We start from the raw sequence: 15,977 nt of genomic DNA, 5'->3' as shown, positions 1-15,977 counted from the left end.
TACTCCACATCCGATTCTCACCAGGCCTTCCGTTGTCGGGTACTCCACATCCGGATTCGGACAAGTTGCTCATCAACATTGTTCTTCTCACTTCCCATCTGGAGGGACCTGTTTCCTAACAGGTTTAGCCAAGTGGCCAGGTTCGGAAGAGCTCACATGTTTCCCACATGGAGGAGAGGAAAGCACAATTGATTATCTAATAGGACGCCCTGAAGCGACCCACATGATTAACTCCTTCCAAGTGGCCCCATGTCCTATTGGCGCGGACCATAGTTTCTTATACTTCGAGCTCAAATGCGATATCTTGAACGCCACCAACTCTAGTCAACCACACCATGACATCACAATACGTTTCACACATGAGCTCTCTGACATATATGCTCGACATGTTCAAGCCCATCTCTCCTCCCTTGATCCCTCCCTACCTTTAGAGAGCCTTAGTACGAAACTCACACACATCCTTCACTCTACAACAGTTAGCAGTTTCCCATACACGAAACACTCCAATCAAGGTAAAGTAGGATCTATGCCACAAAATAGATGGTATGTTGAGGATTGTAGGTGCTTACATAGACAACTTACAATATCACAACTCAGTGGTAGTATTACCTCAGTACAAGCTCATAAAGAAATGCGCAAGATGACACGTCGTAAGAGACGAGCATGGGAGGCATCCCAATATTGGGAACTCTACCATATGCTCATGAGTAGCGATTGTGCCACTGCATGGAAGAGATTACGGGAACCAAGACCACAAACACCCATTGAAGATCCCAAAACTTGGCACACCTATACAGAGAGACTTTACCAAATCCCAAACCAACCACCCATTCCAATGGCTTCTACACCCCGACCTACTGTGGGGACACTCTTCACGACCTCTAGGGTCACGAAGGTCATAAAGAAATTACAACATAGGAAGTTCATGGACCACACAGGATTGCGAGTAGAACACATCATATATGCGAGAGAGTGCCTAGCTCCCTTGCTAACTCTAACCTTCAATCGCGCCCTCGTAGTGGGTTTTCCACCACAATGGACCATGAACACAATGGCCCCCATACATAAAGGGGGGGCACCCCATGGACCCAAATACTTATAGGACCATTATGATAGGTAATACCCTTGCTAAATTATATGGTGCAGTAATGGAGGCAGAACTTAGCGATTATATGGAGACCTTAAATATTCGTGCACCTGAACAGGCTGGCTTTAGACGAGCCTTCTCCACTATTGATCATATCTTCACACTTAGATGCTTAATTGACCAGACTAAGGCTCGCAAGAAGAAACTATATTGTTGTTTTGTGGACTTCCGCAAAGCCTTTGACACGGTCCCTAGAGAGCGGTTGTTTGATAGGCTGAAGAGCTTGAGGATACTAGATGACATGGTTTGGGCCATCTACACACTATATGAACAAGTGTTCGGGTTTGTTCGATGCCCAGGTGGCATATCCGATAGTTTCACTAGCACTATTGGTGTAAAACAAGGTTGCCCTTTATCTCCGACTCTTTTTGGGATCTACATTGATGAGATCTTAGATTTTATTGCTCGTAAGGGAGACAATGGAGTAGTCCTTGGGGATACGCAGGTGCGTATCTTGCTCTATGCAGATGACATTGTTTTGCTCTCTAAATCCGAACATGACCTACAAAGGCACCTTAATGCCTTAGATGACTTTTGCACACAACGAGGATTGGTAGTGAATCTAGGGAAAACTAAAGTCCTTATCTTCCACACGTCAGCCCAAGTTAGAGCTAAGTGTCACCTAACTATCTCCCATAGCCCAGTTGAGGTGGTTGGATCATATGTCTATCTCGGAGTCACTTTCAGTGCCTGCTCAGGTAAATTTTTGATGACACAAGCAGCAAAGGATAGACTTACAAGAGGACATGCATCCCTCTCACTCCTCAAGAGACAAAGCCACCAAGCATACTTCCAAGAGCCACGAACTAAAGGGTGGCTCTTTGACTCATTAGTGACTCCCTCTCTCATGTATGCATCGACGGTTTGGGCTCTAGGACTACCATCTTTCATGTGGACGCAATTAGAGAGACCATTGGTGATGATGTTATCACGCCAACTCCGAAGCAAATCGTCGGTCCCACATGAAATTATTAGGGCTGAGTTCACTCTACCCCCTATGTTAGTAGAAGCACTTTTTCAACTTGTAGTCTTTATCCATAGGATACATAACCAACCACTTGATAGAATATCTCATCAAGCCTTTAAGGCTTCTCGAGCACTGTATGAGTCCGGCTATACTAGCTCATGGTATGGCATGATGGTGAGTTGGCTTCTTGTCAACGGTCTAGACATTAATAACCTCCCCCCCCTTAAGTACAACCACACGACTGATAACACTTTAATCTCTCATGAGGACCGTAATAAAGTAATACACCAAGAAATATGGCAAATTTATAATCGGTATAAATGGATCACCCCACTAGAGCCACTCCCATCTAAAATGTCGTACTATAAGGAACACTTTTTTGCACTTCTCTAAGTTAGGTTTTATTATGCGGCCAAGATATCTAGATGTATTCTTACCACATGCACTAAGGGTTGCCATTGGTCAACTCAGAATATCATCTCACCAACTTGAGATTGAGAATGGACGTACTAATGGAGTCCCTAGGGAGGAAAGGATATGTAGGTTATGCCATATAGAGATAGAGGATGAGTACCATTTTACATGCAAATGCCCCACCTATGCCGAGATAAGGGCAAAATACCAAGACATACTTGGTTCCTCTCCCACCCTCCCTAAACTATTAGATACACTAGATATAAAGAAATTAGGTAGATACATCTTAGAATTGAAACAACACAGAGAGAGTAAGTTACAAAATGTTGATAATAATGTTGCTAATGTTTACCAACATGTGACAAATGAAGTTTTTCAGGAACAGGGGGAGACAATGAATGTCGACACACCTGTACCACTCGGGCTTTTCCTTGATGAAGCAGAAAATCAAAGAAGAACCAAACGCCCTTGGATGTCGGGTTTCAAAGCAACTCGACGAGATGTAGAAGCAATAAAGAAAATAAGGGAACGTAAACTACACTGCCTAGAAGCCATGGCTAGGGCACTCTATACACCGGGACCATGGGTCACACCCACACCAAAAACTTTTGACCTCCCACTTCTTTTTGAGAGACTTGGGTGGAAATGAGATTAGGCTTAGTGCAAAGTTTTGTACACTACTAGAACTCTCTTAGCTTAAGTTATTTTCTTTTATTTTAGTTTTGATGATTGGATAAACACTCATTTTTGTTGTAAACCAATTGTCTCATGGGCCAAATTTGGCCTTAGAAGACGTTAATATCTCTCTCTCTCTCTCTCTCTCTCTTACAAGTATCAACATGCTCATATCTAGAGACTAGAATGAAGATTCAATTTGTGGTACATGCTTATAACTTTATAAGCATGCTTCCAACAATGACATCAGACCTAAATCCCTTCTTCCAAGCATCAAATTGTATTGCTTGGCAAATCTTGACAAGAATAGTTCATTTTGTGATGGTCTCTCCTTACCATATAGAATCATAATTCATGGATGAATTTTGCTTCAATCAAAGGATGCCTGTGGTAGTGTGAAGCATTTTGCGTAGTGAAAAGAAGCATGTTGATGTCTGTTTCTTTCTAAATGAAGTATATGAACTCAGTGGGTAAGAAGATAGAATAAATATAATTCATACAACAACGAGGGGATGCATGATTGTAATTTACACTTTAAACTGAACTACTCCAGAGTGGAGAAAACCATTGGCAAACCTAATAAATAACAAAAGCTTATGTTACAGGGAAATGTCCAAATCTTGTTTCTTCATATAGATCTATCCTCACCTATGTCGTTGCGTTAACATTTCTATTTTCTTCTCATTTTTTGTTCTCAACATTTGATAGTTTGTGCATGATTGCCTATCTAAGAGGTGTGAGCCTGTACAAAAGAAAATGTACTTGATAATATAGAGGGCAAGGTTTAGGAGAATGAAGCTCAAATGGTCTACTGGCAAAAGTATTTGCCTATCTAAGAGGTGTGAGCTTGTACAAAAGAAAATGTACAGTAATATAGAGGGCAAGGTTTAGGAGAATGAAGCTCAAATGGTCTATAGGCACCAGTATTTGAAAGTTGTGGTTTCAAGTATGGAAGTGTAAAACGTATCCTTGTTTTATGTGTGCATAACAGTAGCCAACCTTTGATGTCACATAGATTCTTGCCTCAAACCCTTTCTATTAAGAGTCTATTACTAATCAATAGACCAAATCAAGTAAAAAGGAAGAAAATAGATTGGATAGAAGAACCCGTTCCACCCGACCACCCCCGAGCTATGATCTAGACATAGCCAACCTACCACCGACGTCCCATACCGCCGGATATTAGGATGACTAATACCTTGGAAGAGATAAACACGATCGTCGAGACGAAAGCCTAGCCCGCACCACCGGTGTCTACGACAGCAGCCTTCCGACGTGATTCCTATGAGGGTAGCTAAGCCTCATATTTATACCTTTTCCTAGGCCCCTTGAATAGATGTGCCTTTCTAAAAGGCTCTCTATTCATTGGTTGTCTAAATCATGATAGTGCATGCACATATCATTCATTCTATCCAATCATTAGTCCCCTTTTTAATAATAGTGAACATACCCTTCACTAATGTAAATATTAGTGACCTACCCTCACCAACGTTATGTGTACATAACATACTCCCCTACTTCAAAAGATTGCACTCTTGCAATATAAAGTGAGGAAATTGTGCCTTAAGCGAATGCTCGCGTTCCCATGTGGCATCATCAATAGGTTTATCCGTCCATTTGATCTTGAATAGCCGAATCTCTTTAGAACGTAAACGTTTAGTACGAGAATCAAGAATTCGTTCAGGAACATGAGGTTTGTAAGAAAAATCCTCTAATGTTACAAGATCTTGGATTGTGATGGTGTTATCACCAGAGCCTAAAAATGGTTTTAGACGACTGACGTGAAAAACAGGATGAATACCAACGTTACGAGGTAAGGCAAGGTGATAAGCAGATGACCCAACTCGCTTAAGGATTTCAAATGGGCCACAATATCGTGGGGCTAACTTAGCGCACTTGCCCGTAGATAATGACGTAGAATCAGTCGGGACACGCAAAAAAACTTTTTGACCAATAGTAAATGCACGAGGACGTCTATCCTGATTAGCATAAAATCGAGCAAGATCTTGAGCTGTCTTGACATTTTCTTTGGCAATATGCAACATTTGGTTCATGTCTTGCAAAAAATTGCGTGTACTGTCTAATGTATCATGATGAATCGTGACATCAACTGGGGCACGTGGCTGAAAACCATACATCAACATAAAAGGACTATATCCAGTGGATGTATGTTTAGAGCTATTATAGGCAAATTCTAAGATAGGAAGGTATTGCTCCCACTTAGAAGGGGTTTTTGCTACATAAGCTCGAAGCATGTCCTCAATAATTTGATTAACTCGTTCAGTTTGTCCATCAGACTGAGGATGATCTGCGGAACTCATGCTCAACGTAGTTTCTAGTTTCTTAAAGACCTGAGTCCAAAAGTCACTAGTAAACTTGGAATCTCGATCACTAACAATATCCATCGGTAATCCATAAAAATGAAATAACTCATCAACAAATTGATAAGCCAACTGTTGAGCGGTTACCGTGGTTTTTGTAGGAATAAATCTAGCTAATTTTGTTAGCCTGTCAACGACAACCCATATGGCATCATGACCCCTCTGTGTACGAGGTAAACTAACAATAAAATCCATCGAGATACTTTCCCATTTATTGTTGGGAATATCTAAGGGATGTAAAAGACCAGCAGCTTTAAGTCGTTCCGACTTATTAATCTGACATTGTAAGCATTGAGTTACGTATTTATGCACGTCAGAGCGCATCTTAGGCCAGAAAAAAGTACACGAGATGAGAACGAGTGTGCGTTGTATTCCAGGATGACCAGCAGATGGTGCATCATGACATTCATGAAAAATTTTCTGTTTAACATTTGGTAAATCTGGAACACAGACCTTTCCACTACGGTAGAGCAAACCGTTTGTAATGTGAAAGGTCGCCTTCGAGGGTAGGGTGCTAGTATCGGCATCTAAACCAGATTCGGCTTTCGTCCAGTATTTTGAGAAATAACTGTCATCAAGGTATTTCCCTCGAAGGTGATCTAAAAGATCAGATTTTATTTCCGTGAAGCTAAGCATGTTAACTTCTTTAATGCGACTAAGAGCATCAGCAACGGTGTTCATAGAACCCTTGCGATATCGTATGGAAAAATCAAAATCTTGCATAAGGTAAGCCCACCGGCCTTTACGACCAACAAGATCGGGCTGGTCACAAAAATACTTTAATGATTGATGGTCTGTTGTAACCACAAATTTATTTCCATAGAGATAGTGCCTCCATGTTTTAAGTGCGTGTATTACCGCAAACAACTCTTTCTCTTGAACCGAATACCGAGATTGAGCAGCATCAAGCTTCTTACTTTCAAAAGCAATAGGGTGACCACCTTGATAAAGAACGGCACCAATAGCATAATCACTAGCATCGGTTTCAATTGAGAAAGGCTTAGAAGGGTCTGGTAATAGAAGAGTGGGAGCCTGACACACATGCTCCTTGAGTGTCTCAAATGATTTGTCAAGTTGTTCATTCCATGAAATTGGTTTGACAGACTTACGTGGATGACCTTTTAAAAGGTCAGTTAATGGCGTAATCAATTTGGAATAGTTACGAATTGATTTTCGTAAAAATCCAACAAACCCTAAGAATGATCTAAGTTCACGAATATTACGAGGAATGGGCCAAAGTTTAACCTTTTCAATACGAGAAGGTTCAATTTCAACGCCCTTTTCTGTAATTAAATGACCTAGGTACACAATAGATTTTTGGAAGAAGTCACATTTTGAATGTTTTGCATAGAAAGAGTTGTCACGCAACTTTCGCAAAACAAATCGAACATGTTGAACATGATCTTGCAAGGTACGGCTATATATCAAAATATCATCCAAGAAGACGACAACAAAATCACCGAGTTGATCTCGGAAAACATCATTCATCGCTTGTTGGAATGTGGCTGGAGCATTAGTCAACCCAAACGGCATGACTAAAAACTCATAATGGCCATAGCGCGTACGAAAAGCGGTTTTAGGAATATCATCCTCGGCGATGCGAATCTGATGATAACCAGTTCGTAAGTCAATTTTCGTAAAATATCGAGCCCCGTGCAAACGATCAATCAAATCATCGGCACGAGGTAATGGATATGCATTCTTAATTGTCATTTTATTCAAACGGCGATAATTGATACACATTCGCCACGAACCTTCCTTCTTCTTGACTAATAGAACTGGCGCACCCCAAGGTGATTTACTATACCTAATGTGGCCCATACTCAAGTATTCCTTAAGTTGTTTAGCGATCTCATCCTCTTCTAATCGACTAAGTCGGTAAGGTGGAATGCTCACAGGAGCAGCCCCAGGGATGAGTTCAATTTGATGGTCCACATTACGTTTAGGTGGTAAAGTAAGCGGTAATTCAGTAGGAAACACATCTTGAAAATCCTCTAAAATAGAGTCGAGTAATCGTTGCTCAAAATGTGGTAATTGTGTGGCGTCAATATTAAAATAATAAAATTGAACCGCAGGATCAATTACACACGAATAAATTAATGAACTAGAATACTCACTTAAAGATTTAGAAGACACAAGTGAATGAGAAGGAAGTTTGGAACATTGAATAAAATGTTTACAATTATTAAGTTCAAATGTGATTGAGTGATTAACCCAATCAATGGACAAAGAAGGGTTTTTATTAAAAAACCAAGGATATCCTAAAATGACATCTGCGGATTGTAATTTCATAACATGAAAGTCAAGCTTCTCCAAATAAGTATCTATTTGAATTGGCAGTTGACAAACAATGCCACTGATGTATTGAACGTTTCCATTTGCCATGTGAACTTGATAGATATGATCACTTGCGTTTATGTGGAGCTCCATTTGCTGCACAAAGTGATCATTAAGAAAATTGTGAGAACTACCGGAATCAAACAAGAAATGTGCTTGTGTTCCATTGATATATCCGACTGCTCGGAGTAAATCATTAGGTCCAAGTAAATGTGAAGGAAAAGTGCATTCACATAAACTTAAGTGATTGGTATGAACTTCAACAATATCAAAAGACTCACTTGTGTGACTCGTAGATTTGTCTTGAGGAGGGGTGTTCATTGACTTCCTCTCAAGACGACGACAGGTATCCTTTGTGTGGCCCCACTTCTTGCAATATGCAGAGAAGAGGTTCGGTTTCTTTGAGTCGCGGTCAAGAGTGTCACTGGATTGCTTACGTTTCCCAATGAACTTGACATTCGGAGTTTTGGCGAACTCAGGTTTATTGTGGTCTTTCTTGGAAGTCCTATGGTATCGCAGCACAATGTTGACGGCTTCCTCGAAAGTTGTGGGGTCCTTGTCATGGACAATCCAATGATAATCCCCATTGGGAATACCATTCAAAAAACAAGCGACAAACCATTTCTCACCCGTAAGTCCCGATTTTTGGATCTGGGTCCGAGCGTGATGCACATAATCCTCGAGAGAGGTAAATGGCTTACTAGACAATGTGAGCAAGTGTTGCGCTTGTTCGGTTTGAGAAGGTGGCTGCAAGAATTGTTTCTTAAAAACATCAACGAAACCTTCCCAAGTTGTGGGTAAGTTTTTTGCGGTCCTTAGGCCACGCCACCAAGCAGCAGCTCGGCCACCTAACTCACGACCGACATAACCAATTTTTACTACATCGGGCTTGGGATGAAGCTCAAAGTGAGACTCCCAACGACCAAGCCAAGTGCTAATGGCCTCCTCGGTTCTTTCTTTCTTATCTCCCTTGAAAGGCGTGACTACGAAGGAAGGTTCACCTTCTTTCTTGGACTCAATAGTTAATTCTTGGAATTTCTTTTCCAATGCCATATTGGCCTGTCTCATTTCGGCCAATTGATTCAAGGTAGTAGTGAGCAATTGCTCAATAGTGATCTCAGCTTGTGTGCGAGATGCGGATTGGGGTTGAGAGGTCTCACTTGGAGAGATCGTTCCAACTGCGTTCAAAACTTGTTCCATGATGCACGCTGTGGGTATGCAATAAAATAAGGAGGTTCAGAAAATACACAAGCAAAATGAATGCTTGAAATTTTGATTGAAAGAACTTTATCCAAGAAAGTATCTTATGTCTTTACCCCTCTAGACATATGAGATGTGATTCGAGATCCGATAACTATGGTAACACTATGGTGTTTTAAAAACCATGGGGGAAAACATAGCTAAGATGTATTTCTCGGATCTCTATCTTGAGTAATCATGGCGGCTCCCTGAGGCTCAACCATGGTTCTTACATCAATGAAATTTCCTAGATAGCCTTATATTAATGCCAACCCATCATGTATTATATGGTCGAGAAAGTGTATTACGTGAAAAAACAAGTGCACTCACAAGTAATATTCTAGTCTTGCGAGCAATAAGCAAACGTGATGATAAAATGATAAAATAAGGCACTACTCATAAGAGTTAAGTAGTGACGAAAACAAGGGTAAAAAAAAAGAACCCATGTGTTACCTACGAAAAAAACAATGTCACAAATAAATGGGAAGTGCAAGGTATGCACATATACATCCCAATATGATTGTTATAACTTGCACAATTGTGACATAAGCCACAAATTGATACAAGTGATGACGGTGTTGTGCGCAAAGATGTAATACTCAAATCCATGAGTAAAACATCAATAAGGGAACTCATATGGTTTTACTCGTTTTCTAAGGCTTGATGATAAGAGTTAAACCTAGATGACCCGTTGAAAAAAAAATCGTTCAACAAGCCACTCCATACGAAAAAATAGTCTACACGTAAAGGTTACATTAAAAATAAACAATGTAAATACTTTATACATGAAAAGGAAGTGGAAAAAGGAGAGTTAATTGTGGGCGGGTAAATAATAATTACTAGAAAATCATATAAGTGAAACAATACTTATGAAATTAAAATTTAATTAGAATAATCAACAATTAGGTGTATGGAATCAAACATGCCCTAAGATACGAAACCCTAGGGTAGTTGACATGCACCTCCTCAAGACCACCACATATCCCTAGAATCGGCCAAGTAATGGCTAATTAAAGAGGAAAGTGGCATAGGTAAGTGACATATACCTCGTCAAGGCCACATCATCCCTTAGAATCAGCCAATTGATGGCTAATTAAAAAGGAAAGTGGCATATGTAAGCTACATATACCTTGTCAAGGCCACAACATCCCATAGAATCGGCCAATTGATGGCTTAATAGAGAGTAGAGTGGCATAGGTAGGCAACATACACCTCGTCAAGGCCACATCATCCCTTAGAATCGGCCAAGTGATGGCTCAATAGAGGGGAAGAGTGGTATACTCAACATCATATGCAAAACGGCCATGAGATAAGCGTGTGCGATTAGAGCAAACACGCTCGACCCAATGCACAAGAATAATTATTATCGTAAGAGTTCAAGAGAGGAGAGAGTGGGATATATATCGCAATATGCAAAAGGCCATGAGTTGAGCGTGTGCGATTAGTGCAAACACGCTCGGCCCGATGCATAATAATAAGTAAAATCGTAGCGTAGTAGGAGGTAGAAAGAAAGAGAATAAAACGTAATATCAATTTGATTCGACCATAAAGAACGCATAATAGAAAAAGAGAAAAGATCAAAAAAGAAGAATACCGGGTTTAGAGTGTTGTTTTGATCCTGAGAAGAGCATGACGAGCCTTGTTAGATCCCCCTCGCTCACACGCAAAAAACATCAAAACAACAAAAAAATTGTTAGTAAAAGCTCTGATACCACTGTTAAGAGTCTATTACTAATCAATAGACCAAATCAAGTAAAAAGGAAGAAAATAGATTGGATAGAAGAACCCGTTCCACCCGACCACCCCCGAGCTATGATCTAGACATAGCCAACCTACCACCGACGTCCCATACCGCCGGATATTAGGATGACTAATACCTTGGAAGAGATAAACACGATCGTCGAGACGAAAGCCTAGCCCGCACCACCGGTGTCTACGACAGCAGCCTTCCGACGTGATTCCTATGAGGGTAGCTAAGCCTCATATTTATACCTTTTCCTAGGCCCCTTGAATAGATGTGCCTTTCTAAAAGGCTCTCTATTCATTGGTTGTCTAAATCATGATAGTGCATGCACATATCATTCATTCTATCCAATCATTAGTCCCCTTTTTAATAATAGTGAACATACCCTTCACTAATGTAAATATTAGTGACCTACCCTCACCAACGTTATGTGTACATAACACTTTCCTCCGAGCATCAACATGTAGTGCTCGACCAATCTCTAGTGATATCAGTCTGGTTGATTCTTCCTTCATTGCCATTGTTGTTAAAAAACGCGTACTTTATAGATAGAGTACATTTTAGAATACCCACGTGTATTCTAAACGTATTCAACCTTTTGGAACTTCCATTTTTTCTAAGCCTAAATTTGTAAATAATTTAAAAATTAATTTTCTAAGGCTTTTTTAGTAGAGAAAAAGAAAATAATTATGTAAATATTGAAACACCATTTATCCATGGGCAATAAAGATAATTAGAATTTACTATATAATATTCAAATTCAAAGTATTTTTGCATTCAACATCAATGATGTTAAGTATTCGATGTATTCAACGTACTCAACGTATTCAACGTATTTTACCTTTAAATACGTATTCTAAGAACTTATAAATTTTTTTTAGAATACTTATAAAATACGTAGCATACGTATTGTATGCGTACGATATGCTACGTATGTTACTACCATGTTCATTGCAAGGCTAGCACATGCTTGAACACAGGCCACAAATGTCCACTCATCTCAGGTATGCTTTCTTCTTGCATTTGTGCACACAATTTAAAAGCATTATGCTCGTGTTGATGCTTAACATACCTTGAGAGCATGGCATTCCAAGCCACAATATCAGGCTCTAATAATGCAACAAAAACACGCTTCTACAATGTCATCATACTTGTTGTACATGCTTATAAGCATGCTTCCAATAATGACACTAGACCTGAATCCCTTCTTCCAAGCATCAAACTGTATTGCTTGACATATCTTGACAGGAACTGCTCGTTTTGCGATTGTCTCTCCTTACCATACAAAAGAGAAATCAACATACTCATATCTAGAATGGAGATTCTTACCTACATATGTAGATCTCTAGTGTCATGCTCTAGCATCCCCCTGAACACATTCTCTGTTGTTGGTATGTTCCAGATTTCCCATACATAGTTATAAGGGTATTGCTCACATAGATTCTTGTCTCAAACCCTTTCCTTTGAGCATCAACATGTAGTGGTTGGCCAATCTCTAGTGATATCAATCTAGTTGTTACAACAACTTACCATTTGCAAACCATTACGTGGCAACATCATTGAAATAATTCCAAACATAAAACAATAGTGACAAACATTAGTCTTAAAACACATTTTTTGTGAATGTTGTTCATAGTTAAATTAAACATTGAACCACAACTATCATTGGATTGCTCCTTATTTTTTAAAATAATAATAATAAATGGTTTCTTTTAGGGAAAAGTACCAAGATACCCCTAGAAGTTCGTCTATTTACCAGAATGCCCCTAGAAGTTCCAAATTTACCAAACTACCCTATGTCCAAAAAAATACACTTTATAAAGTAATTATACACTCAAATCTACGAGCCCTATTTACCAGAATACCCTTCAAACACAAATTTCTTTACTTAAGCGATTCTTTGGGTCCATTGTAGTTAACATTGTAGTCTTTCTTTTCTTTCTTGTTCATTGGGTTGATCAATCGTCGTTGTGGAACATCGTTGTGGAAGCTGTCGTGGGAAAGGACACAATGCTCCTAGTTGTAGGGCCCCAATTTAGTGATGATTGTGCATTATTAGATACTTTGTTGAGTCAATAGATATATTTGATTTTGTGGATATTTTTGGAATTACACATTTTGTAGATGGATAAAAATTAACATGAGAGCTAATTGCATCGTCTCTCACAGCTTGTCGAAGCTCCTTCAAAGAGTCAAACTGCCTTCCCTCCACCAAAGTTGTTACGGGCATGACCATATAATATCCCGTGGTGAGAATTTACCGTAGTATTCTATACACGTGGATAAGTGTGAGGGTTAAACGAGAGTGTAAAGAAGGGGAGGATTACTTTTAATCCTCGGGATTGAGACAACCCATTAAGCTAAGTGTGAACTTGCATAGGGGCCTTGGGTCTTGCAATAAATATGAGGCCTAGCTACCCTCATTTCATCAACTCTTAAGTAAAGAAATTTGTGTTTGAAGGGTATTTTGGTAAATAGGGCTTGTAGATTTGAGTCTATAATTACTTTATAAAGTGCATTTTTTGGACATAGGGGTAGTTTGGTAAATTTGGAACTTCTAGGGGCATTCTGGTAAATAGATAAACTTCCAAGGGTATCTTGGTACTTTTCCCTTTTTTTATCTGTGAGAGCTTTTGCATTCACCTAAAAGGTTGCAACACCCCCCTTATATATTAAATGGTCCTTTAAGTTTTAATTTAAGCTTTTAAAGATTTCTTTATTTCACGGATTTCTATTTTCATGGTGGGCATGTATGGATGACCAGTATTATCAAGGTTACATCCCGAGCACAACGATACATTGTCTTCCCTTGTACAATGGGGAAAGTAACCAAACATACATATTTTTAAGCATAGCAATGGAAATTGGAAAAAGGAACCAAATGGCATTTTAAGCATCACTATACTAAGTAAATAGAAAACTATTTCAATACCACATGATGAGATAATACGAGGTTTTGTAACCCCTAAATGATGTGCACCATAAAATATTAATAAATTGTTATTATTTGTTACACCAATCTTTCTATACATTTTTTTTATTTTTTTCCAAAAAAATTCTACTTCCATTAGTTAAGAAAACGTACATGGAATATATATACAACTCATATGTTACAAGCCACTTTGCAATGGCTACAACAAAACATCATGTATAAATGAAGCAACTAAGCCTCATCACATAATTACTCGACATACGCCATCAACATGAGCCTCACACACCCACATTTAGCAAAGACACCCGCCAATCACGTCACAATTCAGCACCTACCTCTATGTTTGGTACCCTAGGAGGGAACAACCATTGGGGAGGCTGATATATCCACTTTGCATTGCCATCCACCATCTGTAACATCGGGGAACCTCTCCATTTTAGAAGGAAGCGGTACCTAGCTTCTTCACTCGCATTAGAGGGCCCTTGAAGGCTATCAAACTTACCTCGTAGCGTAGAAATAAGATTAAACCAATCTTTCTATACATTTACCAAGCTCCCCTAATGTTTGAATCTATGCATTTAGAGACAATGTCAAGAAGTTATTTGGTTAAGGTGAAAAACTTTAAACAACATTATAACTCGGCCTATAAGATGCTTATGAAGTCATTTAGGATGTTTGAGCAAATATCTTGCATATGTGTATATATATATAAAGAAAACAAAAGATGCTTAAGAATTGGATTGCAAACAAAAGGTATCCATGAATGCTAAGAATATTATTTTGGGTGTTTGTGAGGTGAATAGTTGTCTTACAAAATTGTACTAGTTGAGTTGCATGAGATAAAGTCTTAATAATATCATTATAATGACTAGGAAATACAATTAGCATATTATATGATAAGGTTAATTGTGCATGTGTGAATATTGAGCTTTTGCATAATAACAAATATATAGGGTTGTGGGCACACACTGTGCTAACTAACCCTTGGTTGCATCATCTCAACAACTTTATAAGGGGCAACACTCGACCAACATATTTTGCACGACCTTCAACAATAGTATAACAAGACATCCCCATGAAATCCAACACTATATTTCCATGTGCACCACAAGAAATCTAATTTGAAAAAGCTCAGAGCTCTTAATGATATTGATTTTTCTTTACAATATCACACCTTTATAGCATACATGAGTAGGATGATGTATTCGCACATAATTGAGTATGTGTTAAGTTTTTACACTACAACTGTTCAAATGAGTTTTCATTATCGCAATTCAACTTGACTACATATATATAAATAAGAACGCATGACTTTTTATTAAACTCTTTGGTGAGTTATACTACATTCGGTTTATCTAGTATGTTGTACATTAAAAATACTTAGGTATGAATAAAGCAAAATGTGGATTTGCATCATCAGGAATAGTACATTAGACTTGTTGATGGCATGCTTTCTAAACATTAACGAAGGTCTCTATGTTTGTAAAGGCATGCATGTGGCTATGTCCATCATATTAGAACAATGAGGACATGCCCACAGCATTATTGCTTAATTGTGTGGATCAAGATCATAACCTACTTACACTTCCTTTAAACTATGATCAATAACAATTTTCTGAGATGACAAAAGAAAATGTAAGGGAATTTTTAAAGAAACCTTTGCCATGAATGTCTATCTCACAAATCACGATAGATGAATCCTTTGACATTCTATACATATGAAACATCCACAAGGTTTGCATTTTGCTTTCTGAAGAGTTGCAGGTTTTTTCATTGAAAATGAGGAGGCAATAGTCTAGGAATCTCTAAAAATACTTAACAAAATAGATGGATTATATTTGTGCTTAAACACATGACCATATGCTAAATACATTTACTTTTGTTGTAAAACCTTGGTGCAATTTAGATTTATATTTTTACTAGAAAAGGGGTAAAGATCTGATGTGTCGATACGCGTACATCTATAGTGGTTTGGTTGATATAATAAGAGACAAAAAGGTTTTTAAATAGAAAGACAACACGATGTTCACGAAATAACATGCAAGATGTCTACAATTACTTTTAATTACCTACCTACATTTTGTGGGGGAACCACAATGTTCCATCTCGTTTCTCCATCACCTTTTAGGGAACCTCCCACC

Source organism: Azolla caroliniana, unplaced genomic scaffold, assembly GCF_043228905.1.
Source record: "Azolla caroliniana isolate FFs.n. ecotype wild unplaced genomic scaffold, voAzoCaro1.0.p SCAF_9, whole genome shotgun sequence".
Classification (NCBI taxonomy): domain Eukaryota; kingdom Viridiplantae; phylum Streptophyta; class Polypodiopsida; order Salviniales; family Salviniaceae; genus Azolla; species Azolla caroliniana.
This window is presented reverse-complemented; position numbering follows the sequence as displayed.